Raw genomic sequence first — 24,946 nt, 5'->3', positions numbered from 1 at the left:
GACAATGCAGACATTCTCCCCCAGTCAAGAGATCTGGGTTAAATCCATCGTTCTTTTGCCCACTACGCCACCCCAGTTCAGACATGGCCATATGCAAATCAGTCTTGACCCTGTGGCTTGGCAGTTCGGGCTGGACTGTTCCAATGGGGCACAGGGTCAAGACTGATTTGCATATGGCTGGGTTCAAACTGGAATGGCATGGTGAGCAAAAAAACGATGGATTTAGGCCCAGATCTCTGTACTGGGGTGAATGTATGACATTGTTCTGCATTCTGTCCATCAATTGTTATTTTTGCACTTGTCACCCCGAGTGGGAAGGGTATGCTCAGACGTGAGTCCCTTGCTCTCCATGCCACTGGAATCAAGCTATCCTGGCTGACGAGGGCTGAAAGCCCGAAACCGGTCCTAGGATGCTTGTTTCCAGTCCAGGGAGGACCTGGCTTGGCAGTTCGGGCTGGACTGTTCCCATGGGGCACAGGGTCAAGACTGATTTGCATATGGCTGGGTTCAAACTGGAATGGCATGGTGAGCAAAAAAACGATGGATTTAGGCCCAGATCTCTGTACTGGGGTGAATGTATGACATTGTTCTGCATTCTGTCCATCAATTGTTATTTTTGCACTTGTCACCCCGAGTGGGAAGGGTATGCTCAGACGTGAGTCCCTTGCTCTCCATGCCACTGGAATCAAACTATCCTGGCTGACGAGGGCTGAAAGCCCGAAACCGGTCCTAGGATGCTTGTTTCCAGTCCAGGGAGGACCTGGCTTGGCAGTTCGGGCTGGACTGTTCCCATGGGGCACAGGGTCAAGACTGATTTGCATATGGCTGGGTTCAAACTGGAATGGCATGGTGAGCAAAAAAACGATGGATTTAGGCCCAGATCTCTGTACTGGGGTGAATGTATGACATTGTTCTGCATTCTGTCCATCAATTGTTATTTTTGCACTTGTCACCCCGAGTGGGAAGGGTATGCTCAGACGTGAGTCCCTTGCTCTCCATGCCACTGGAATCAAGCTATCCTGGCTGACGAGGGCTGAAAGCCCGAAACCGGTCCTAGGATGCTTGTTTCCAGTCCAGGGAGGACCTGGCTTGGCAGTTCGGGCTGGACTGTTCCCATGGGGCACAGGGTCAAGACTGATTTGCATATGGCTGGGTTCAAACTGGAATGGCATGGTGAGCAAAAAAACGATGGATTTAGGCCCAGATCTCTGTACTGGGGTGAATGTATGACATTGTTCTGCATTCTGTCCATCAATTGTTATTTTTGCACTTGTCACCCCGAGTGGGAAGGGTATGCTCAGACGTGAGTCCCTTGCTCTCCATGCCACTGGAATCAAGCTATCCTGGCTGACGAGGGCTGAAAGCCCGAAACCGGTCCTAGGATGCTTGTTTCCAGTCCAGGGAGGACCTGGCTTGGCAGTTCGGGCTGGACTGTTCCCATGGGGCACAGGGTCAAGACTGATTTGCATATGGCTGGGTTCAAACTGGAATGGCATGGTGAGCAAAAAAACGATGGATTTAGGCCCAGATCTCTGTACTGGGGTGAATGTATGACATTGTTCTGCATTCTGTCCATCAATTGTTATTTTTGCACTTGTCACCCCGAGTGGGAAGGGTATGCTCAGACGTGAGTCCCTTGCTCTCCATGCCACTGGAATCAAGCTATCCTGGCTGACGAGGGCTGAAAGCCCGAAACCGGTCCTAGGATGCTTGTTTCCAGTCCAGGGAGGACCTGGCTTGGCAGTTCGGGCTGGACTGTTCCCATGGGGCACAGGGTCAAGACTGATTTGCATATGGCTGGGTTCAAACTGGAATGGCATGGTGAGCAAAAAAACGATGGATTTAGGCCCAGATCTCTGTACTGGGGTGAATGTATGACATTGTTCTGCATTCTGTCCATCAATTGTTATTTTTGCACTTGTCACCCCGAGTGGGAAGGGTATGCTCAGACGTGAGTCCCTTGCTCTCCATGCCACTGGAATCAAGCTATCCTGGCTGACGAGGGCTGAAAGCCCGAAACCGGTCCTAGGATGCTTGTTTCCAGTCCAGGGAGGACCTGGCTTGGCAGTTCGGGCTGGACTGTTCCCATGGGGCACAGGGTCAAGACTGATTTGCATATGGCTGGGTTCAAACTGGAATGGCATGGTGAGCAAAAAAACGATGGATTTAGGCCCAGATCTCTGTACTGGGGTGAATGTATGACATTGTTCTGCATTCTGTCCATCAATTGTTATTTTTGCACTTGTCACCCCGAGTGGGAAGGGTATGCTCAGACGTGAGTCCCTTGCTCTCCATGCCACTGGAATCAAGCTATCCTGGCTGACGAGGGCTGAAAGCCCGAAACCGGTCCTAGGATGCTTGTTTCCAGTCCAGGGAGGACCTGGCTTGGCAGTTCGGGCTGGACTGTTCCCATGGGGCACAGGGTCAAGACTGATTTGCATATGGCTGGGTTCAAACTGGAATGGCATGGTGAGCAAAAAAACGATGGATTTAGGCCCAGATCTCTGTACTGGGGTGAATGTATGACATTGTTCTGCATTCTGTCCATCAATTGTTATTTTTGCACTTGTCACCCCGAGTGGGAAGGGTATGCTCAGACGTGAGTCCCTTGCTCTCCATGCCACTGGAATCAAGCTATCCTGGCTGACGAGGGCTGAAAGCCCGAAACCGGTCCTAGGATGCTTGTTTCCAGTCCAGGGAGGACCTGGCTTGGCAGTTCGGGCTGGACTGTTCCCATGGGGCACAGGGTCAAGACTGATTTGCATATGGCTGGGTTCAAACTGGAATGGCATGGTGAGCAAAAAAACGATGGATTTAGGCCCAGACCTCTGTACTGGGGTGAATGTATGACATTGTTCTGCATTCTGTCCATCAATTGTTATTTTTGCACTTGTCACCCCGAGTGGGAAGGGTATGCTCAGACGTGAGTCCCTTGCTCTCCAAGCCACTGGAATCAAGCTATCCTGGCTGGCGAGGGCTGAAAGCCCGAAACCGGTCCTAGGATGCTTGTTTCCAGTCCAGGGAGGACCTGGCTTGGCAGTTCGGGCTGGACTGTTCCCATGGGGCACAGGGTCAAGACTGATTTGCATATGGCTGGGTTCAAACTGGAATGGCAAGGTGAGCAAAAAAACGATGGATTTAGGCCCAGATCTCTGTACTGGGGTGAATGTATGACATTGTTCTGCATTCTGTCCATCAATTGTTATTTTTGCACTTGTCACCCCGAGTGGGAAGGGTATGCTCAGACGTGAGTCCCTTGCTCTCCATGCCACTGGAATCAAGCTATCCTGGCTGACGAGGGCTGAAACCCCGAAACCGGTCCTAGGATGCTTGTTTCCAGTCCAGGGAGGACCTGGCTTGGCAGTTCGGGCTGGACTGTTCCCATGGGGCACAGGGTCAAGACTGATTTGCATATGGCTGGGTTCAAACTGGAATGGCATGGTGAGCAAAAAAACGATGGATTTAGGCCCAGATCTCTGTACTGGGGTGAATGTATGACATTGTTCTGCATTCTGTCCATCAATTGTTATTTTTGCACTTGTCACCCCGAGTGGGAAGGGTATGCTCAGACGTGAGTCCCTTGCTCTCCATGCCACTGGAATCAAGCTATCCTGGCTGACGAGGGCTGAAAGCCCGAAACCGGTCCTAGGATGCTTGTTTCCAGTCCAGGGAGGACCTGGCTTGGCAGTTCGGGCTGGACTGTTCCCATGGGGCACAGGGTCAAGACTGATTTGCATATGGCTGGGTTCAAACTGGAATGGCATGGTGAGCAAAAAAACGATGGATTTAGGCCCAGATCTCTGTACTGGGGTGAATGTATGACATTGTTCTGCATTCTGTCCATCAATTGTTATTTTTGCACTTGTCACCCCGAGTGGGAAGGGTATGCTCAGACGTGAGTCCCTTGCTCTCCATGCCACTGGAATCAAGCTATCCTGGCTGACGAGGGCTGAAAGCCCGAAACCGGTCCTAGGATGCTTGTTTCCAGTCCAGGGAGGACCTGGCTTGGCAGTTCGGGCTGGACTGTTCCCATGGGGCACAGGGTCAAGACTGATTTGCATATGGCTGGGTTCAAACTGGAATGGCATGGTGAGCAAAAAAACGATGGATTTAGGCCCAGATCTCTGTACTGGGGTGAATGTATGACATTGTTCTGCATTCTGTCCATCAATTGTTATTTTTACACTTGCAGCAATTGCAGCACAAAAGACACATCACATTTCAAGAATGCAAGCAGTAGTCAGACTAACATTAGGGACGAAAGCTCCTTTTTCTCAATACAGAATGCGGAAGGACCTCTGCACCTCCGAGCTGGGTTTTTGCATGCGGCATGCACCCCCAGGAAGATACATCATAGCAGATGATGACGACTCACACACTACGCACAGCAGTAATGATAGCCCAACGTATCCATACCCCACACACAGAAGTCCTTGCTCGAGGTACTCTTGCATGGAATGCCCTTGACACTTACGTAAACAACAACACATACATCCAAACGTTGCACACTCATACGACCCATTGCTCCAAGCAGTGGCATATCATCCACATAACTGATGCAGGTCAGAAGAGTGCCGGCAATGGCAGGACATCCCGGGCACATGCACTACCCCCATCACATAGGACTGTACCTTGACCGAATGCTGCATTTGTTGGGGGAAATGCCACTGGCAGTGTTGTGCATCAGTCACCAGCTAAGCTTCCGCCTTGCCAACTTCACCTGCGTTCAGCCTGTGTTGTATTGTCAATCAAGCATATACGAGTGGTCCATGGATGTCTGCCTATCCAACAGGATGGTAGCTGAACTGGCTATTGACATGTGTGTGCTCCCCCTGTTGGCCCACGACCAGGAGTGTCACCGTGAGACTGCACAACTCCTCGTGTGCAGTGACCACATTGAAACGCTTCCCTATTGCGCTGTGATTCATATTGGTTAAAGGGGATGGACGCAGCACTCCTGTCCGGACCATTGCACAGGTCCCAACACCATGTTGCATCCTGGAGAACTGGTCACATATCCCACGACAACAGTGGATATGGCTGCATTAGCCTGGACTCCCAATGCATAAGTGGACAACAACGCGGGTTGACACACACCTGTGCAAGGTGAGTGGACAGTGGTGCTTGGCAACATACCTCAATCTGACATACTGCTGGAGGGAGAGTACACATGTAGGTATGAGGAGAGATGTACTGTTGGTGAATGTGATGCGGACACTACTTCAGGCTTGCCAACGACTTTGACATTTCATGCACAGCTCTATTTCAAACATTGCCTGGGTCAAAGGTGTGAAATTGAACAGTAGCTGTTTCATAGCAATGGGGCCACGGCTAGTGCACACCTTCCCAGTCATCTCATTGGCCATGTGGGTCACGGTCAAACATGCGCATTGAGGTCATTTCCCAGGGTGTACCTTTTTGTGCAATCAATGTCACTACATTCATCCATACTTACATAATTGGTCGATCATGGATGACACATCTGTGTGCATTTGAAATGTTTAGTTCATATTAGGAGGAGTGTGGGAGCTAGAATAGTACATGGCCATGCAAACCCCACATTACTTTGTAGCCCAGTGGAGGGCCAGCCGGAGTCCTTTAGGGCTTGACGGGTACATCGGAGGATGAAGTGTACAGTCTGCAGTCTGTTTGCTGTGTCATTGGTAAACAAACAAAATATGGCTGTCCATGTCGAGGTCCAAGGTGAGAGTAGCAGTGTTTTGGGGGACAGTGGGAGTTGATGTTACAGGCATGATACAGAGGGCAGAACGAAGCTGAAACAGGGCATACAGCGGAGATGAATGCTAATGCCTCCGTCTTAATACAAAGGTTGATTCACCCGCATCGTCGTCCTCTATGTCATCTGGCTGACATGTGGGTTCTGGTGTTTGGTCTACAGCACTGTGTGCCACTGACACATCAGAGGCTGCATGTGGTATGGCCGCAGCACTGTGTGCCATTGACACATCAGGGTCCGGAGATGTGTTTGTAGGAGTACCAGCAGCATTCATTTGCGACTGCCTTAGTGGCAGCAATGCAATGATGAGGATCTGCAGGGCATGGAAGATCCCAAGAAGTCTTCGCTGGTGTGCATCCGTGGCAGCCATTCTTTCCGCATGCCTCCACTCCATGTTCTCCATTGTCCTCAGCATCTATGCCAACTCTCGGCTGACATCGCTGAGGCCGCTCTGACCAGACAGTTGTTCTCGTCTCATAGTCATGACTCCAGCGATGTCGGGCATGGATTGTTGGACATCATGAAGCAAACTGTGGGTGTCTGTTACGGAGTGTAAGTGGTCCCTGATGTGACTTAGACACACAAGTATGTCATTTAGTTTGGCTGCCATGAGTTCGAACCCCACCCGCACCTGTTTAGCCACCTCCTTCTGGCAGTGTAACACCTGGCCTTGAAATGCCATATTACATTTTTATTTGCCAATGGTACGTTGGAGGTGACGAACAGTTGTTGGTGGCGTTCTATCACCTCCGTGATGATGATCCTGTTTTCCTGCGGACTGAACCTTGTCTTCCTCGTCTTCTTCTCCTTGGCCTTCTGTAACCCCAAGGTCCTAGGCTGGTCATCCTGGGGGTCTGTGGGGGTCTGGTTGTCCTCTGTGCTTGCTCCGGGTTCCTCCATGGTGCTACGCAGTTGAATTTACTTTGTTTATGTTTTTCGGTGCTTTTATGGTGCTTTTTCCTGCATCCTGCTTCAAGCCAGGCCTGACTCTGGTTATCACTGATTCTTTTATCGCGGTTGGCCACATCGCCACTTTTTTGCGTTGATATTTCGCATTTTTTTGGTGTCGCGTTGATTTTAACTCGGTCATTTTTCTGCTTTATCTTGGGACTACCGCATGGTGCCGCCATGTTGAGAATACAACGTTAACACAGTGTTATTTTCCCACGATAGACTGCGATGTGCAAAGTTGCGTTAAGCTAATTTTGCGATAATTAACACACGTTCTTGAGAATATCCCCCTAGGTCCTCTGAAGCGTGAAAAATCAATATAAACTTTGAAATAACACTTCAAAATGTCACTCAGTGCTCAGTGCACAGAAAATACTTGAAATGGAAATGTTGTCTCCAGCTTCACCTTTTAAAATCATGGTATCCGTAAATCTGAAGAGATTTCAGTTCAGGTCTCTTACTTTACTCCACACACTGGTTATTTTTGAGGATAAATCCCATCTTTAACTTTTGTAGAGGTAAGCGAGCCAGGCACCCTGTACAATAACAACGGCCCTGACAGGATAGCTTTAACGAAGCAGGAATGGAGTCTCCTTCTGACAAATGAACACACAGCATTCCACAGAAGAGAAGCATATCAGAGCCTGATTCCCTGATTCAAAGTGCTTTAGTGGACAAATATATACCTGGCAGCCTGCTGCAATACCAATTGCAACGCGTTTCGGCTCTGCTTGGAGCCTTGATCACAGGAGGAATGAAAGTCTCTGCATTGAGAATGACCACGTGTTTTAAAGGCTCCTTTAATTAACTGGTGGTTTATATATATCCCGATATGTATTTATTATAGTATAACAATTTAAAAACAAAAAAGAAAAAATATATATATTAACTAAGGGTGGGCGTAGTTCGCGAAGTAGCACTTCGCGAAGCTACGCAAAGTGAAGTTCGCACTACGCGAGCTACACGTAGCACTTCGCGAACTGCGTAGTAACATGTTCGCACTGTGCAAGATGTTGTTTTCAATGATTGCACAGTGCGGACAAGCAACCGGCACTGTGCAATCATTGAAAATGGCATCTTGCACAGTGCGAGCGGTAGTTTTCTGCTGCTCGAGTAGATTTTTACTCGAGCTTCAGCTTTCTCAACGCGAACTGGTAGTTTCTCATCGCGAGCGGTCGCGAGCATACGCGACCACTCGCAATGAGAAACCTGACCTCCTCGCGTTGGGAATCTCGCCGGGAGGTTTATTTTCCATGCTCGCGATCGCAAACTTACAGTTGCTGATCGCGAACAAGGAAAAAGTCTCGCCGGGATGTCATTTTGCTTGCTCGCGGTCGCCAACTTGACGTTGAGGACCGCGAGCAAGCAAAAAATGACCGCAGCACTACGCAACACTATGCTACGCGTGTTCTCACTGTGCTACGTGCAGTTCGCGTAGTGCGAAGTAGCGCGAACTTCGCAAACTACGCGAGCGTAGCGTAGTGCTTCGCCCAGGCCTAATATTAACATATGTTTTTTTTTTATTTTTGTAAATAAGTATAACAGTTATATTTCTTTAAAAAACGATTTAAACATCTTTAATTTTTATTATAGTAATGTTACTTCGTAATATATTTAATGTTTAGTGTATGTATATATATATATATATATTTCCACCAAAGTTGCCCTCAGCAACGAGAGGTCACTCACCAACATTTCTCTGAGAAGCAGCCTGCCTTTCAGAATCCTTATTATTGCATTTTAATGCCGACGCGTTTCAAGGCTGAAAGCCTCTTCTTCTTGGGCTGCAGTAACATCACATTGGACACTCGCATTGCTTCAGTTACTTGACTTTATGCGTCGGCATTAAAATGCAATAATAAGGATTCTGAAAGGCAGGCTGCTTCTCAGAGAAATGTTATACACGGCGGCCCGGCCGTGGAGAGGAGCACCGTTACTAGCTGGGATTGGAATTCTTTGCCAGCTGGGGAAGCCAGTTCTGAAACTGTTCGGGACTTCAAAGGCACAACATTTAAATGCGTAATGAGCCTGCTTTCATTATCGTAACCTACTAAAGGAGAAAAAGAAGCATTACTTGTAAATATGCACATTGGAACTTACTAAAGTGATTAATTATGTCGCATTCATGACTCCATGCCCCAGAATGCACTCAGGACTTTGCACTTAGCTCACGCCCAGTGGGGGTCATGGAAATAAATAAAGTCAAGTGACTGAAGCAATGCGAGTGTCCAATGTGATGTTACTGCAGCCCAAGAAGAAGAGGCTTTCAGCCTTGAAACGCGTCGGCATTAAAATGCAATAATAAGGATTCTGAAAGGTAGGCTGCTTCTCAGAGAAATGTTGGTGAGTGACCTCTCGTTGCTGAGGGCAACTTTGGTGGAAATATTATACACGGCGGCCCGGCCGTGGAGAGGAGCACCGTTACTAGCTGGGATTGGAATTCTTTGCCAGCTGGGGAAGCCAGTTCTGAAACTGTTCGGGACTTCAAAGGCACAACATTTAAATGCGTAATGAGCCTGCTTTCATTATCGTAACCTACTAAAGGAGAAAAAGAAGCATTACTTGTAAATATGCACATTGGAACTTACTAAAGTGATTAATTATGTCGCATTCATGACTCCATGCCCCAGAATGCACTCAGGACTTTGCACTTAGCTCACGCCCAGTGGGGGTCATGGAAATAAATAAAGTCAAGTAACTGAAGCAATGCGAGTGTCCAATGTGATGTTACTGCAGCCCAAGAAGAAGAGGCTTTCAGCCTTGAAACGCGTCGGCATTAAAATGCAATAATAAGGATTCTGAAAGGCAGGCTGCTTCTCAGAGAAATGTTGGTGAGTGACCTCTCGTTGCTGAGGGCAACTTTGGTGGAAATATATATATATATATATATATATATATATATATATATATATATATATATATATATATATGAACACCACGTACGACTCCTCAAAATGAAACAGGACACCGACACGAGGGTAGCATTTTGCAATACCGTCTGTAATTCAGAATTACACTGTGACGCGTTTCGGCAATACCTGCCTTGATCACACAGAGATCGCTACTTTAAAAAGCAGAGTGACAAGGTCACATAACCCGTGATTCACAATGGGCAGCAAAGAAAGACTTTTACATGTGCATATTATCGGCAATAAACTCTCACGTTATGCCACTTCTCTTAAGATGGACTGTTTTCATAATTACAATTCATTTGTGGATTTTCTTGACTTATTTGTAAGAAAAGTAGCAATTATACCTTCATTGTTTTCCTTTTCATTACTCATCATAAAGTTCCTGTGCATGGTACTTTCAACCTCTCATACTTCACTATGACATACAAGGCAAGTGCCTAACTTCTAATGTTAAAACTCTTGACATTGAAAAAACTTTACAATAAAATTATACATCTTATTCTATATCGTAGTTAGAATAATCTACTACAAAGAAATAATTGCACATCGACTTCATTAAAATTCATGAACATATTTTTACTAATTTGAATTATATTAACCCCTTCAGTGCCCATGACGAGCTGGACTCGTCATGGGCCGCGGTGGCGCTGTGCCCATGACGAGTCCAGCTCGTCATAGACCCCGCCCGCTAATTCAACGGCCGGCACAGGGCGGGGAAAGGGGCGGGCACTGAAGGGGTTAAAACTGAGGTTGGATGCAATATTTACTTTCCGATTTGTGCGTATTCTTCCCAAAGGGGTAATTGTTAATAGGCATCATTGCAGTATAGTGTTTAAACCTTTATCAACAGTGGTACAGTAAAGTACAAGTGCTGAATCTCAGTTAAATTTGAGCCTTCGATTGCGTCATAGGATGATTCTTATGTTTTCTCACTTAGGGAGGTGTAGCATCTATGGATTAATCAGAAAGTGCAAGTGCTTCAGTATTGGGTTTAAAACATTGCCCAAATGCCAGTGCAAAATTGTGCAATAAAGTTAAAGTGCAATACAGTACTACGATATCAATTATATATCGGCCAGTGTTTAAACATTCAGTGCAAGTGCATCACCTGATGTGTCCTCCTGGTCTCTATATTAGTGCAAATGTTTTTCACAATAAAGTGAAAATGCAATACAGAACTCTGATGTTGATTAAAAACAATCCATTCTTGAACCCAAAATTACTATATTTCTAACCTACCCTTCTTCATAAATTCCAAAACATCCTCATTAGACTCTCTTTTGATAATAAAACACAGATTTTAAAACATTGCACTGAAGTTGACCCCTTTAAAAGGAATCCGTTTGTTAAAACTATACAATTCTGATGTTCATGTGACCTCCCTTCTTTTGTTACGTTTCACATGAGTCTCGTCAATCTAAGCAAATTTAAAATGTTATAACTGCTGAAATACCATTACACAAATCTGAATCTGGATAACTATATATATATCTATATATATATTCACTTAAAAAACCATAGGTTTCACACGTTATAGTTAGGTGAACATTTCACTCGTAAAAAAACAATGAAATTCCCCCGTTATAGTTAGTTCAGATAACTATCATTCACGCGCCCGCAATCCACTGCTCATGACGTCACATATTACATCAATCGTGACATGGTCAGTGGCATCACTCATGACATCACTGATGACATCATCCTTTTGATAGAGTGGCGGTCGCGCGAGTTATAGTTATCTGAACTAACTATAACGGGGGAATTTCATTGGTTTTTTACGAGTGAAATGTCCACCTAACTATAACATGTGTGAAACCTATGGTTTTTTAAGTGAATTTGCAAGGTTTTTTAAATGCTAATTCCTAAATATAACGTGTGTGAAACCTATGGTTTTTTCATTGAATTTGTACGGTTTTTTAAATGCTAAGTTATGTATTTATTATTATATTTTTTATATATTTATTTTACAATAAACTACGTATTAAAATTTTTTTTCATTTTTTTTATGGTTTTTCACCGTGCGCGCACCCCGCGATTTTTAAAAAAAAAATTACAATGTTTTTTTCTGCCTTCGTGGTCCTTCAGGGACCCCCTGACAAAGGCTAGGGGGTCAGGAACTCTCTACCCTTCCCCCTTTTCAAGTTCGCCACCTTCCTTTTTCACTCTCGCACTCAAAACAAACAAAATGGCGGGCGTCACTTCCTGATTTCGACCGATTCGAACGTTGACTGACATGTAACCACCAATCAGAATTACGCTTGTGCACGTTATGGTGCGCGCAGGGTGCGCGGCTATAGATATATATGTACTTTAACTGCAATTTTCTCAGGAACTACAGAACAGATTGACTCCATATATGCAAAAGGCACATCCCTGACCTGAGGACTACCTCTTTGCCAAATTTCAAGTAATTCTGTTCAGCCATTCGGGCTGTACCTTCGACTAAAGGTCCTATGGGAAAATGCGTTTTGGGACCCCCCCTTTTTTCTCGGCCCCCGCTTGACGAATCCCCCCGAGACTTTCAGGGTAGGAGCTGAGCCGAGAGCCCCATTAGTTTTGAAAATTTCGCGATGATTCGTCAACTGACACCACAGTTATTCAAAATAGAATTTTGAGATTTCCTATGGAAACACGGTCCTAACTATAACTATCTACTGGCGACTGCCAGTAGATATATATATATATATATATATATATATATATATATATATATATATATATATATATATATATATATATATATATATATATATATATATATACACATATATATATATATTCCCCCGTTATAGTTAGTTCAGATAACTATAACTTGCGCGCCCGCAATCCACTGCTGATGACGTCACATATTACATCACTCATGACATGGTCAGTGGCATCACTCATGACATCACTCATGACATCATCCTTGTGATAGAGTGGCGGCCGCGCGAGTTATAGTTCTCTGAACTAACTATAACGGGGAATTTCATTGATTTTTTACTAGTGAAATATCCACCTAACTATAACATGTGTGAAACCTATGGTTTTTTAAGTGAATTTGCAAGGTTTTTTAAATGCTAATTCCTAACTATAACGTGTGTGAAACCTATGGTTTTTTCATTGAATTTGTACGGTTTTTTAAATGCTAAGTTATGTATTTATTATTATATTTTTTATATATTTATTTTACAATAAACTACGTATTAAAATTTTTTTTCATTTTTTTTATGATTTTTCACCGTGCGCGCACCCTGCGATTTAAAAAAAAAAATTACAATGTTTTTTTCTGCCTTCGTGGTCCTTCAGGGACCCCCTGACAAAGGCTAGGGGGTCAGGAACTCTCTACCCTTCCCCCTTTTCAAGTTCGCCACCTTCCTTTTTCACTCTCGCACTCAAAACAAACAAAATGGCGGGCCTCACTTCCTGATTTCGACCGATTCGAACGTTGACTGACATGTAACCACCAATCAGAATTACGCTCGTGCACGTTATGGTGCGCGCAGGGTGCGCGGCTATAGATATTTATGTACTTTAACTGCAATTTTCTCAGGAACTACTGAACAGGTTGACTCCATATATGCAAAAGGCACATCCCTGACCTGAGGACTACCTCTTTGCCAAATTTCAAGTAATTCTGTTCAGCCATTCGGGCTTTACCTTCGACTAAAGGTCCTATGGGAAAATGCGTTTTGGGACCCCCCTTTTTTCTCGGCCCCCGCTTGACGAATCCCCCCGAGACTTTCAGGGTAGGAGCTGAGCCGAGAGCCCCATTCGTTTTGAAAATTTCGCGAGGATTCGTCAACTGGCACCACAGTTATTCAAAATAGAATTTTGAGATTTCCTATGGAAACACGGTCCTAACTATAACTATCTACTGGCGACCGCCAGTAGATAATATATATATATATATATATATATATATATATATATATATATATATATATATATATATACACACATATATATATATATTCCCCCGTTATAGTTAGTTCAGATAACTATAACTTGCGCGCCCGAAATCCACTGCTGATGACGTCACATATTACATCACTCATGACATGGTCAGTGGCATCACTCATGACATCACTCATGACATCATCCTTGTGATAGAGTGGCGGCCGCGCGAGTTATAGTTATCTGAACTAACTATAACGGGGGAATTTCATTGGTTTTTTACTAGTGAAATATCCACCTAACTATAACATGTGTGAAACCTATGGTTTTTTAAGTGAATTTGCAAGTTTTTTTAAATGCTAATTCCTAACTATAACGTGTGTGAAACCTATGGTTTTTTCATTGAATTTGTACGTTTTTTTAAATGCTAAGTTATGTATTTATTATTATATTTTTTATATATTTATGTTACAATAAACTACGTATTAAACATTTTTTTTTTTTTTTTTTTTTTTTTTATAAAACCTTTATTGACCAAGTGCAAAGCATACACAGCTTCTTGCCTACAACCATGTCACCTGGCCGGCAGCAACAACAAGCAGCGCAATAGACAAAAAGCATTTGTCAAACAGGAGTAAGGCAGGCTCGCAGCATGTCGCCAACAACCTATATCTACCAGCCGTTGGATAGTACGATAGAGCTGGTGAGTCAGGTAAATAATGGCAATGATAACAGCAAGAAGCACACAATCAATTACCCTGCTAGGTTCCGTTTTCCATTTTATCAAAACCAACTTTCAACTTCAATGAGAACTGTACACCCCCAGTGTGTGTCCACCATACGTAGTATGTGGTGTGAGAAACTAGTTAGCGCAGAGCCATGGTATAAGGCGTACCCATGGTCGGGTACGAATCAACTGTGGGGGTATGTCGCTCTGCCCGTAACTGGTCTAGCCAGTGACCTGGGGGGAAAACATCCTTGATGCAGTGTAGTGAACATGAACTGGTGCTACATACGACACAACCTCTCAACCTGCGCTGCGGCGGGGAAAGCTCGGTGGCATCTCAAGCTGGGGAAGTGGCATCCCGCCCCCTCCCATCCATGTAGTGGGCGCAGAAAAATCCGCGCACCCCCGCAAGCATTTACTCGGTCCAGGCAAGCGGGAAGCGCCTCGGACACCCAACCCGATGGGGGGGGGGGGGGGGGGGAAACAGGAGGGCGAGAAAGAGGGTCAAGGCAAGCAATCCGTCGTAACGGTCTATGGGGTAGAGACTGCACAGGGCGCGGCCGAGGGGTCGACTCTTCCAGCACCCTCCATCCCGCCCCCACCGGCATCTCCCTCCTCGGCGACCCGCAGGAGATAAGCGACGAGAGGTCCCCAGAGGTCCCTAGGCCGCGATTTAGGGGGCAAGATATCAGCATATTGCTGAAGCCTTTCCTGCCATGTAGACATGGTGCTCAGCCAATCCTTGAATTTAGGCGCCCGTCCACGTCCCCATCTACACGCCACGTGACGCTTGGCCAGCAGAAGTCCCAGAGCAAAGAATTTCCGATGCGTCTTGAGCACCGGGTGCGACCGGCCCAACAGAGCGAGCTCAGGGCAAGGCGCGGTGGGCACCTCGACCATTACGGACAGGGCCGAGAAGACCTCCTTCCAATAAGCGGCTACAGCCGGGCATAGCCAGGCCAGATGGAGAAAACCAGCGCCCAACCTCCTGCATCTCACACAGCGGTCATCATCTCGCAGTCCGATTCGACACAGTTTGGCGGGGGTATAGTAAAGGCGGTGCAAATATTTAAAGTGGACTAATCTGAGTCGCGCATTCCCGGTGACCGCGGTGGCATGCGAGCAGCTCTCCTCCCACTGTTCGTCCGACATCGGGTTCCCCAGGTCATTATCCCAGTCCGTCCGCGCCCTAAGAGAGGGGGGGGACGGAGCCGATTGCACGTGGGCATACAACATGGAGACCACATGCTTCGGGGTGTCCGTTTGTAACATAGCATGTAGAGGCGCCAAGACCTCAGGCTCGTCCGGGAAATTAGGCGTGACCGCCTTTATGTTCTGTCGCAGTCGGACATAAAGGAACGTCTCCATCACCGACGGGGACACCTCGCCAAAGAAGTGCGCCGCCGAGCGGAAACTCCCCTCGTGATATAGGTCACCCCACGTGCAGATCGCGAACTTTGTAAGCATTTTGCGACCGAGCCCCTCACGTGCAACACTCAGTCGAGGATCGTGTGCTATGACCATACGGGGAGAATATAGAAAGGGGGTCCCCATGCGCTCCGCTATGCGCCTCCAGGCCCGTACCGTACAGTCAACCGTAGTGGGGTCACGTTCTCCCAAACGGACCTCCGAATAGAGATAACCGGAAGGTTGCTCAGGGCGCATGTACCCATCCTCCACCGCCAGGTGCGCCATAAAGGGTGGGGGGTGAAGCCAGTAGGCCGCAAAGTGCCCCTGGGCACAGTCATAGTAGCGCTGGAAATTAGGCACCTCAAACCCACCTTGGTGGTAAGGCAACATAAGGGTGCGCAGCCCAATCCTCGCCTGCTTCCCGCCCCAAACCAGACGAGACATTTGGGAGTTAAGAGCTCGGAAGAAGTGGGGACCCGGGCTATAGGGGATGTTGGTGAAAAGGTATAATAATTTGGGGAGAACCACCATCTTGATCAGGGAAACACGCCCCGCCATGGACAGCGGGAGATGAATCCATTTAGTGACATTCTCGGTAATTTTGTCTAGTGCCGTCCCATAATTAGCCCAGATTAGAGCCTCTCGGTCTCTGGTCACCCTGATGCCCAGGTATTTAACCTCCTCCGACTCCCACTGCAATGGGTAGTCCAGGGGGAACGGTAGAGTTTTGTCTGTCAAGGGGAATAGGGCTGATTTCGCCCAATTGATCTGAATCCCAGATATTGCTCCGAATTTCGTGATTTCACGTAACAGAGGATTCAGGTTTTCCTGCGGCTTATGCACATAGAGCGTGATGTCATCTGCATATAATGCGACCAGCAGTTGACGCTCTGGGTAGACAAGAGAGCGATGATTGTGATGCTGCCTAAGTTTAGCCGCGAGGGGCTCGATCGCGACCGCGAACAGCACTGGGGAGAGGGGGCACCCCTGTCTGGTACCTCTGCGGATGGCAAAGGGGGCAGATCGGGCACCATTTAGTAAGACCGCGGCTTGGGGCCGGGTATACAACAACTTGATCCAGTTCAAAAAGCTGAAGGGGATGCCCATGCGCTCCAGCAGCGCCAAAAGGTAGTCCCACTCCAGGGAATCAAATGCCTTAGTGGCGTCGAGGAAAATGGCAGCCGCCTCGCACTGTGGATTAATATCCTGCAGCACAGCTTGCAACGTACGCAGATTATGGGCAGTCGCACGGTTAGGGACAAATCCGGCCTGATCCGGAAGGACCAGGCGCTCCATCAGTAAATTAAGGCGTGTAGCCAGTACCTTCGCCAAAATTTTACTGTCCACGTTCAGTAGCGATAGAGGTCTGTACGAATCACATTGGTCCGGCGGCTTCCCGGGCTTCAACAAGGACGTGATAAGGGCTTCGCGCATCGTAGCCGGTAGAGAGCCCTCCTCCAGCGCAGTATAGTATACCTGTTTCAGCACCGGGGCCAGTGTGTGGATGAAAGTTTTGTAGAACTCGATCGGTATACCGTCCGAGCCCGGCGCCTTGCCCGATGACATGGACATTATGGCGTCTTTTATTTCATCTAATTCGATTTCGTGGTGGAGAAATTCCTGCTGTGTTGGTCCCAGCCATGCTATGGCCGTGTCGTCAAGATAATCATGTAGGTTAATCGGTGACGACCGATGTGTGGTGTAGAGTCTAGTATAATGGTCAGTGAGGACCCGAAGCTGATCCGGGAGGTTGCGCTGCGGGATCTCCCGCTCGTCGAGTAGGGAGGCTACGAAATTTCGGTATCTAGGGGGGCGGATAGCCGAGGCCAATGCCCTACCCGGTCTGTCTCCCTCTCCATACATCCTCGCCACAAATGGTGTCCCCAAAAACCTACTCTCCCTATCCGCCGCTTCCGTGTATTCATTCATCGTTTCTCGGAGCTGCGCGGTCACCGCAGTCCCCCGCGGGAGCCGCGTCAGCTCGTCCTCCAAGCGACGTATCTCGAGCTCGAGTCTGCGTAGGTCCCCTCGCAGGGACTTGAGGACCCCACCTCCCTTAGCTATGCACCAGCCTCTCACAGTAACCTTGAAGGCTTCCCAAACCGTGGCAATACTGGACACGGAGTCCACATTGCGGTCAAAAAACTCCGGTATGTCTTGCTCCAGTTCCGCTCTAAAGACCGAGTCCAGGAGATGAGCCGGGTTGAGGCGCCAACCAAGAAAGGGGGAAACTGCCACGGGAACGCGCAGCGAAAGGAGGACCGGGGAGTGATCAGAAAGCGTACGGGCGAGGTGTTGTGTACAACCGATCCAGGAAGAGAGACCCACCGTGAGAAAGATATAATCTATGCGGGCCCACGTGGAGTGCACCGCCGAGTAATGTGTACCTTGTCCGAGCGAGGGGTGCGAGTACCGCCACGCGTCTATCAAGTGGTGTTCGTCAATAATGGTTGATAATGTGCGTTGGGTCTGCGTGTAGTGCGACGCTTGAGGGTGTGATCTGTCCGCTGTGGGCCGAATCGCAGTGTTGAAATCGCCTCCCATTACGACATGTGCCACTCCCAATGTTTGAATCTTTCCCCACAGTGTGAGAAACGGGGCCGGGTCGTCTGTGTTGGGGCCATAGTAACAGGCAAAGAGTATCGTGTGTGAGTGCAGTGTCCCCCAGACCAGACAGTACCTTCCACCCGAGTCCGCCTCAGTCCCCTCAGGTACAAACCCCACTCCCCTTCGCACCAGAATCGTAACCCCTCTAGCGTAATTAGAGTAGGATGAAAATACCCTACAGGTAGCCCAGCGGGATGCAAATAAGGGGGACCCACCCCGTAAGAGATGCGTCTCCTGCAGCATGGCAATGGAAACCCCTTGCCTGTCCAGATATCCCAGGACCTGTCTCTTCTTTCTCGGGTTGTTCAACCCCCGTACATTCCAGGATATAAATTGCAGTTGTATAGAGGGCTGCGAATCAGCTACGTCACCCATTCACCCAGACCCAAGCATTTACAGTTGAGAGCCATAGCATACGAGGTCGTGTAGCACTCAAATTCACCAACATGATAAACTCCCACAACAACTGTCCCCTCCCTCCGACTCCCGGTAACTGGCAGTGCCACATCTGAGATCTCAGCAACTAGCCGGAGTCGGTTCCCTCCCACACCGGCAAACCCCCCTAGCCGGGTACCTAGCTCCCTCCCCGTCCCCCCCTCCACAAACAAAACCATCCCTAAGAACATGAGGGAAACAACTGACGCCCTCCCCACACTGCGGAAGGGGGAATATAGGGGTTCGCCCAGTAGGGGACGGTACCTAGGGGTGCCAAACCTGCCCTCCCCCTCTCTACTTTCACCCACTGGGAACCAGGTATGTTCCTGGTAACACAATGTGGGACAGAGGCGGGTGACCAGGCACAAGTAATGGAATAGTTCAGTTCAGCTCAACACCTGACCTGTTCATCGGGAGTGTCTCACCAGAATGTGTGTCTGATAGTCCAGAAATGTGCAGCAGCAGCGGCCTCTCGCGGCCCGCATGGCGTCCCAGCACAATCAGTCCTGCTGCTCCATTGGCGACGGTGCCCTCGAACGTCCCCCCCCGCCGCCTCCGCGGCCACGTCTTTTTTATAGGATTTGAGGAAGTCTTCTGCCTGTTGTGGGGTTTGAAATAAATGCTGTCGGCCCTGGCAAGATATTTTGAGCCTCGCCGGGTAGAGCATGGCGTAGGGCAGCTCCAGGGACTGTAGTTTCTTTTTCACCCCGGTGAATTTGCGACGAGCTTCCTGGACCGAGGCGGTGAAGTCAGGAAAAAAGGATAACGTGGCATTACCATACACCACCGTGCCAATCTCACGCGCTCGCCTCAGCACCGCGTCCCGGTCCCTGTAGTTAAGGAAGCGCGCCACGATGGGTCGCGGCGGGGCTCCCGGCGGAGGCTTGGCAGCCAAGGATCTATGGGCTCGTTCCACTATAAGAGATGAGGAGAAGGAGTCTTTCCCGAACAGTTCAACTACAAGGCGCTCCATGAAAATTTCCATTTTCCCCGTATTGGTGGACTCAGCCAGACCCAGTACGCGGACGTTGTTGCGACGGGACCTCGCTTCCAAATCCTCGTTTTTGTCCGCAATGATCTTAAGGAGCCGATCCATCTGGGTCACCTGCCTGGCCGCAGAAGAGGCCCCGTCCTCCAGGGTAGAGATCCGCTCCTCCGTTTCTGTAATGCGAGTGTCATGGTGCTCCAGCCTGGTGACCACACTGTCCAGCCTGGTATTAATGCTGTCCACCTTGGCGTCTATGGATGTCAGACTGTGCCGCATACCCATTAGTAGAGCCTTCCAGTCTTCGTCGGGTGCCCACGCAGCGGGCGTCTCGCTCCCCGCCACTGGCACTGTCGCGGATTTCTTCGCGGCCTCGAACGGCAGCGTGGACTGTTTAGCATCCTTGCGACCCATGTTCAGGACCGTCCCTTCCAGCGTCCGGCCCCCTCCGGCTGACCGGTCGACCAGAGGAGCACCCCCGGCCGACGCAGCAGCCGAGCAGTCCGCAGTCCGCAGGCACAGTCTTCAACTGGCAAATGGCGATTCAGCGCAGCCCCCCCCAACCGAGGGTCCGCAAGCAGGGAGACTCAGGCAGCACACAGCGGGTCAACCCCAGGGCGAGCGCCGCAGTCGCGAGCCCCGGTCAAGGCTCTCAGCATATGGGCTCTTCACTTCCTCCGGCCGGCTCCCGCTCCGCCCCAGTCGCTCCACAGCTCCTGCACTCCCCCACGTCCAGCGCCGATCCCCACCGCACCCCACCGACAGAGAGAGGACCAGCGGGGGGGGGGGGGCCCAGCCGATCCGCCCGCCAAGGATGGGGTCGTGTCCCTGATGCACCGCTCGCCCGCGGTATTGCCACGGAATCACTGGGACACTCGTGGTGGGTAGGTATGTGTAGACTGGGCTTCCTCCGCCGAGCCCTGACAGGCCGCACCGCGCGGGGAGCTCTCACCGTCTTCCACGTGGCCCGCAGTCCGCAGCCACTCGCTCCACCGGGGACAGAGAAAGGCAGGTCGTCAGCCGTCTGGGGGCCGCACCCCACCAGGCCACCCACCCAGGGAAGCCACCGGACCGGTGGGATCGTCGCCGGGCCCCGGCCCCGTCCTACCAGAGTCGCCGGAAAGAGGCCGCTCACTCCGCCGCCAGTCACGCCGGCTCCTCCGCTCAAGCACCAGGGGGTCACCTCACGACCGGGGCACAGCAGGCTCCAGCGCTCCCATCCGATTCCTCCGGTGCAGCTCTCTCCCCCAGGGGGGCGCCCCCGCAGCAGCGCAAGGCCCCAGAAGCCTCGGAGTTTCCTGGCCGGCGACTCCGCCTCCCCGCCAGCGTCGAGACTGCAAGTAGCTCCGCTCGGGAAGAGCCGCCGACGATATCTCCGCCATTCGGGAGGGCTTCCGCACTCAACGGGCACCGCCGTAATCAGCAGGCATTCCGGCGTCCAGTCAGAGCATCTGTGTGTAGGATAGTGCGGTCAGGATAGCTGCAGGATCGGAAGAGTGCCCGGTCGGGCGAGAGCCTTGCTAATGCGCGGCCATCTTGGTTTGGCGCCACCTAGCGCCCCCACGTATTAAACATTTTTTCATTTTTTTATGGTTTTTCACCGTGCGCGCACCCCGCGATTTTTTAAAAAAAAATTACAATGTTTTTATCTGCCTTCGTGGTCCTTCAGGGACCCCCTGACAAAGGCTAGGGGGTCAGGATTTCTCTACCCTTCCCCCTTTTCAAGTTCGCCACCTTCCTTTTTCACTCTCGCGCTCGAAACAAACAAAATGGCGGGCGTCACTTCCTGATTTCGACCGATTCGAACGTTGACTGACATGTAACCACCAATCAGAATTACGCTTGTGCACGTTAGGGTGCGCGCAGGGTGCGCGGCTATAGATATTTGTGTACTTTAACTGCAATTTTCTCAGGAACTACTGAACAGATTGACTCCATATATGCAAAAGGCACATCCCTGACCTGAGGACTACCTCTTTGCCAAATTTCAAGTAATTCTGTTCAGCCATTCGGGCTGTACCTTCGACTAAAGGTCCTATGGGAAAATGCGTTTTGGGACCCCCCTTTTTTCTCGGCCCCCGCTTGACGAATCCCCCCGAGACTTTCAGGGTAGGAGCTGAGCCGAGAGCCCCATTAGTTTTGAAAATTTCGCGAGGATTCGTCAACTGGCACCACAGTTATTCAAAATAGAATTTTGAGATTTCCTATGGAAACACGGTCCTAACTATAACTATCTACTGAAGACCGCCAGTAGATAATATATATATATATATATATATATATATATATATATATATATATATATATATACACATATATATATTCCCCCGTTATAGTTAGTTCAGATAACTATAACTTGTGCGCCCGCAATCCAATGCTGATGACGTCAAATATTACATCACTCATGACATGGTCAGTGGCATCACTCATGACATCACTCATGACATCATCCTTGTGATAGAGTGGCGGCCGCGCGAGTTACAGTTATCTGAACTAACTATAACGGGGGAATTTCATTGGTTTTTTACTAGTGAAATATCCACCTAACTATAACATGTGTGAAACCTATGGTTTTTTAAGTGAATTTGCAAGGTTTTTAAATGCTAATTCCTAACTATAACGTGTGTGAAACCTATGGTTTTTTCAGTGAATTTGTACGTTTTTTTAAATGCTAAGTTATGTATGTATTATTATTTTTTAATATATTTATTTTACAATAAACTACGTATTAAAAAAATTTCTTTTTTTTTTTTTTTTTTAGGTTTTTCACCATGCACCCACGGTGCGTGCACCCCCGCGATATTTTTTTAAAAAAATTAACATGTTTTTTTCTGCCTTCGGGGTCCTTCAGGGACCCCCTGACAAAGGCTAGGGGGTCAGGAACTCTCTACCCTGCCCCCTTTTCACATTCGCCACCTTCCTTTTTCACTCTCGCACTGAAAACAAACAAAATGGCGGCAGACACTTCCTGATTTCGACTGATTCGAACGTTGACTAACATGTTACCACCAATCAGAATTACGCTCGTGCACGTTAGGGTGCGCGCACGGTGCGCGCACGGTGCTCGCACGGTGCGCGCACGATGCGAGGCTATAGATATGTATGTGCTTTTAACTGCAATTTTCTCAGGAACTACTGAACAGATTGACTCCATTTATGAAAAAGGCACATCCCAGAGCTGAGGACTACCTCTCTGCCAAATTTCAAGTAATTCTGTTCAGCCGTTCAGGCTGTACCGTGGACTAAAGGTCCCTATGGAAAATTGCATGGGGTAAACACGTTTTGGGACCCCCCTTTTTTCTCAGCCCCCGCTTGACGAATCCCCCGAGACTTTCAGGGTAGGAGCGGAGCGGAGCGCCCCAACTATTTTGAAAATTTCACGAGGATTCGTCAACCGGTGCCAAAGTTATTCCAAATAGAATGTTGCGGATTTCCTATGGAAACACGGTCCTAACTATAACTATCTACTGGCGACCGCCAGTAGATAATATTCACTGAAAAAACCATAGGTTTCAGGGGCGTTATAGTTAGCTGGACTTTTCACTCGTACAAAACCATTGAAATTCCCCCGTTATAGTTAGTTCAGCTAACTATAACTCGCGCGCCCGCAATGCACTGCTGATGACGTCACATATTACATCACTCATGACATGGTCAGTGACATCAATCATGACATCACTGATGACATCTCAAATGACATCACTGATGACATCATCCAGTGAATGTGTGTTTTTCTGAAAATTACATATGTTTTATATATGTATATCTCAAGGTCGATGGAAGAATAAATGGGTATATAAGTGTCTAAATGGATGATTTGTTTTTGAAAAATTGATTGTATAACTGACTGATTAAGTGTATCTTAGTGAATACATGGCTTAGTGAGTAATGTTTAAATATGTAAATATCTGTATCAGTCTCTCACTTTGTGTATAAGTGACTGCATGGGTTGGTGAGTAGCTACATGAGTGTCTGTATAGGTTATTAGTTGGTTTTTTGAGTATCAGTATGAGTGTCTGAGTGTCTGTATGGTTCGGTTGGGGGTATTACATAGTGCATAGGTGCATGAATGAGTGACTCACTGTTTGTATGTGTTGAAGACAGCATGTGTGCAGGACTGTATGGGTGGATGAGTGTGTGCATGGGTGTGTTAGTGAGTAAATTACTGTCTCAATAGTGTCTTTATGAGTAACTACATATGTTTTAAACTAGTATATGTGACTATTGGTGTATATAAGTGAGTATATGTGAGAGTGAGATATTGAAAGAGTTCCTGTATGAATAAGTATGTGTTTCTATAAGTGATTGTTTAAAAGACTAAGTATGTGTAGGTTTCTGTAGAAGTAAGTGTGGTGGTGTGTGTATAACATTACAAGTTGGGAAAATAATTCCCCTTCAATCCTGAGGGGATTAAAACTACCACTTAAAACGCGCCATAGGGCGTGTTTGTTCACCTCAGGCGCGTCCCCTCCCTTCCCCACTGTGTAAACACTCCCTGTGGCCATTTTTTAAATTGGGAGATTAAGTCCCCTTGAATCCTGAGGATCCCTAGGGGCAAAATAGCCCACTAGGTACGTCCAGTAAGCGCCATTGCAGAGAGGTGTAAAAGGGGGCACGGCCTGCACCACCTCTCTGCAACGCAGAGCAGTGGCGCTTACTGGAAGCACCTGGTGGGCTAGTTGGCCCCCAGGGTCCCTCAGGATTGAAAGGGAATTATATACCCAACTTAAAACGCGCCACAGTGCGTGTTTGCACACGTCACCTCAGGCTCCGTCTCCTCCCTTCACCACTGTGTAAACGTGCCCTGTGGCCGTTCTAAGTTGAGAGATTAAGTCCCCTTGAATCCTAAGGGTCCCTAGGGTCAAACTAGCCCACTAGGTACCTCCAGTAAGCGCCACAGAGCTGCTTTGCATAGAGGTGTAAAAAGGGGCGTGACCTCAGAACACCTGTCTGCAACGCAGCTCCCTGGCGCATACTGGAGATACCTGTTGGGCTAGTTGGCCCTCAGGGACCCTCAGTATTGAAGGGGAATTAATTCCCCAACGTACAACTTGCCAGGGGGCGCGTTTGCAGAGTGCTGCAAGGAGGGGGCGTGGCCTCCAGTGCGATGCCGGTCTTTTATTTATTTTATTTTTTTAAGAAGGAGGGCTGTGTGGCCCCCCTTCTTTTTCTAATTTACTGGCCCTGGGGACCCCATCCCCCAGGGCCTGCACCCTCATTTTGTTTGTTGAAAAAAATAAATTTGGCCCTCCCAAGGCCTTAATCGTCCCCGGGGACCCCAACCTTTTTTAAAAAAAAATCTTTAG

The sequence above is a fragment of the Triturus cristatus genome, chromosome 11, assembly GCF_964204655.1.
Source record: "Triturus cristatus chromosome 11, aTriCri1.1, whole genome shotgun sequence".
Classification (NCBI taxonomy): Eukaryota; Metazoa; Chordata; class Amphibia; order Caudata; family Salamandridae; genus Triturus; species Triturus cristatus.
This window is presented reverse-complemented; position numbering follows the sequence as displayed.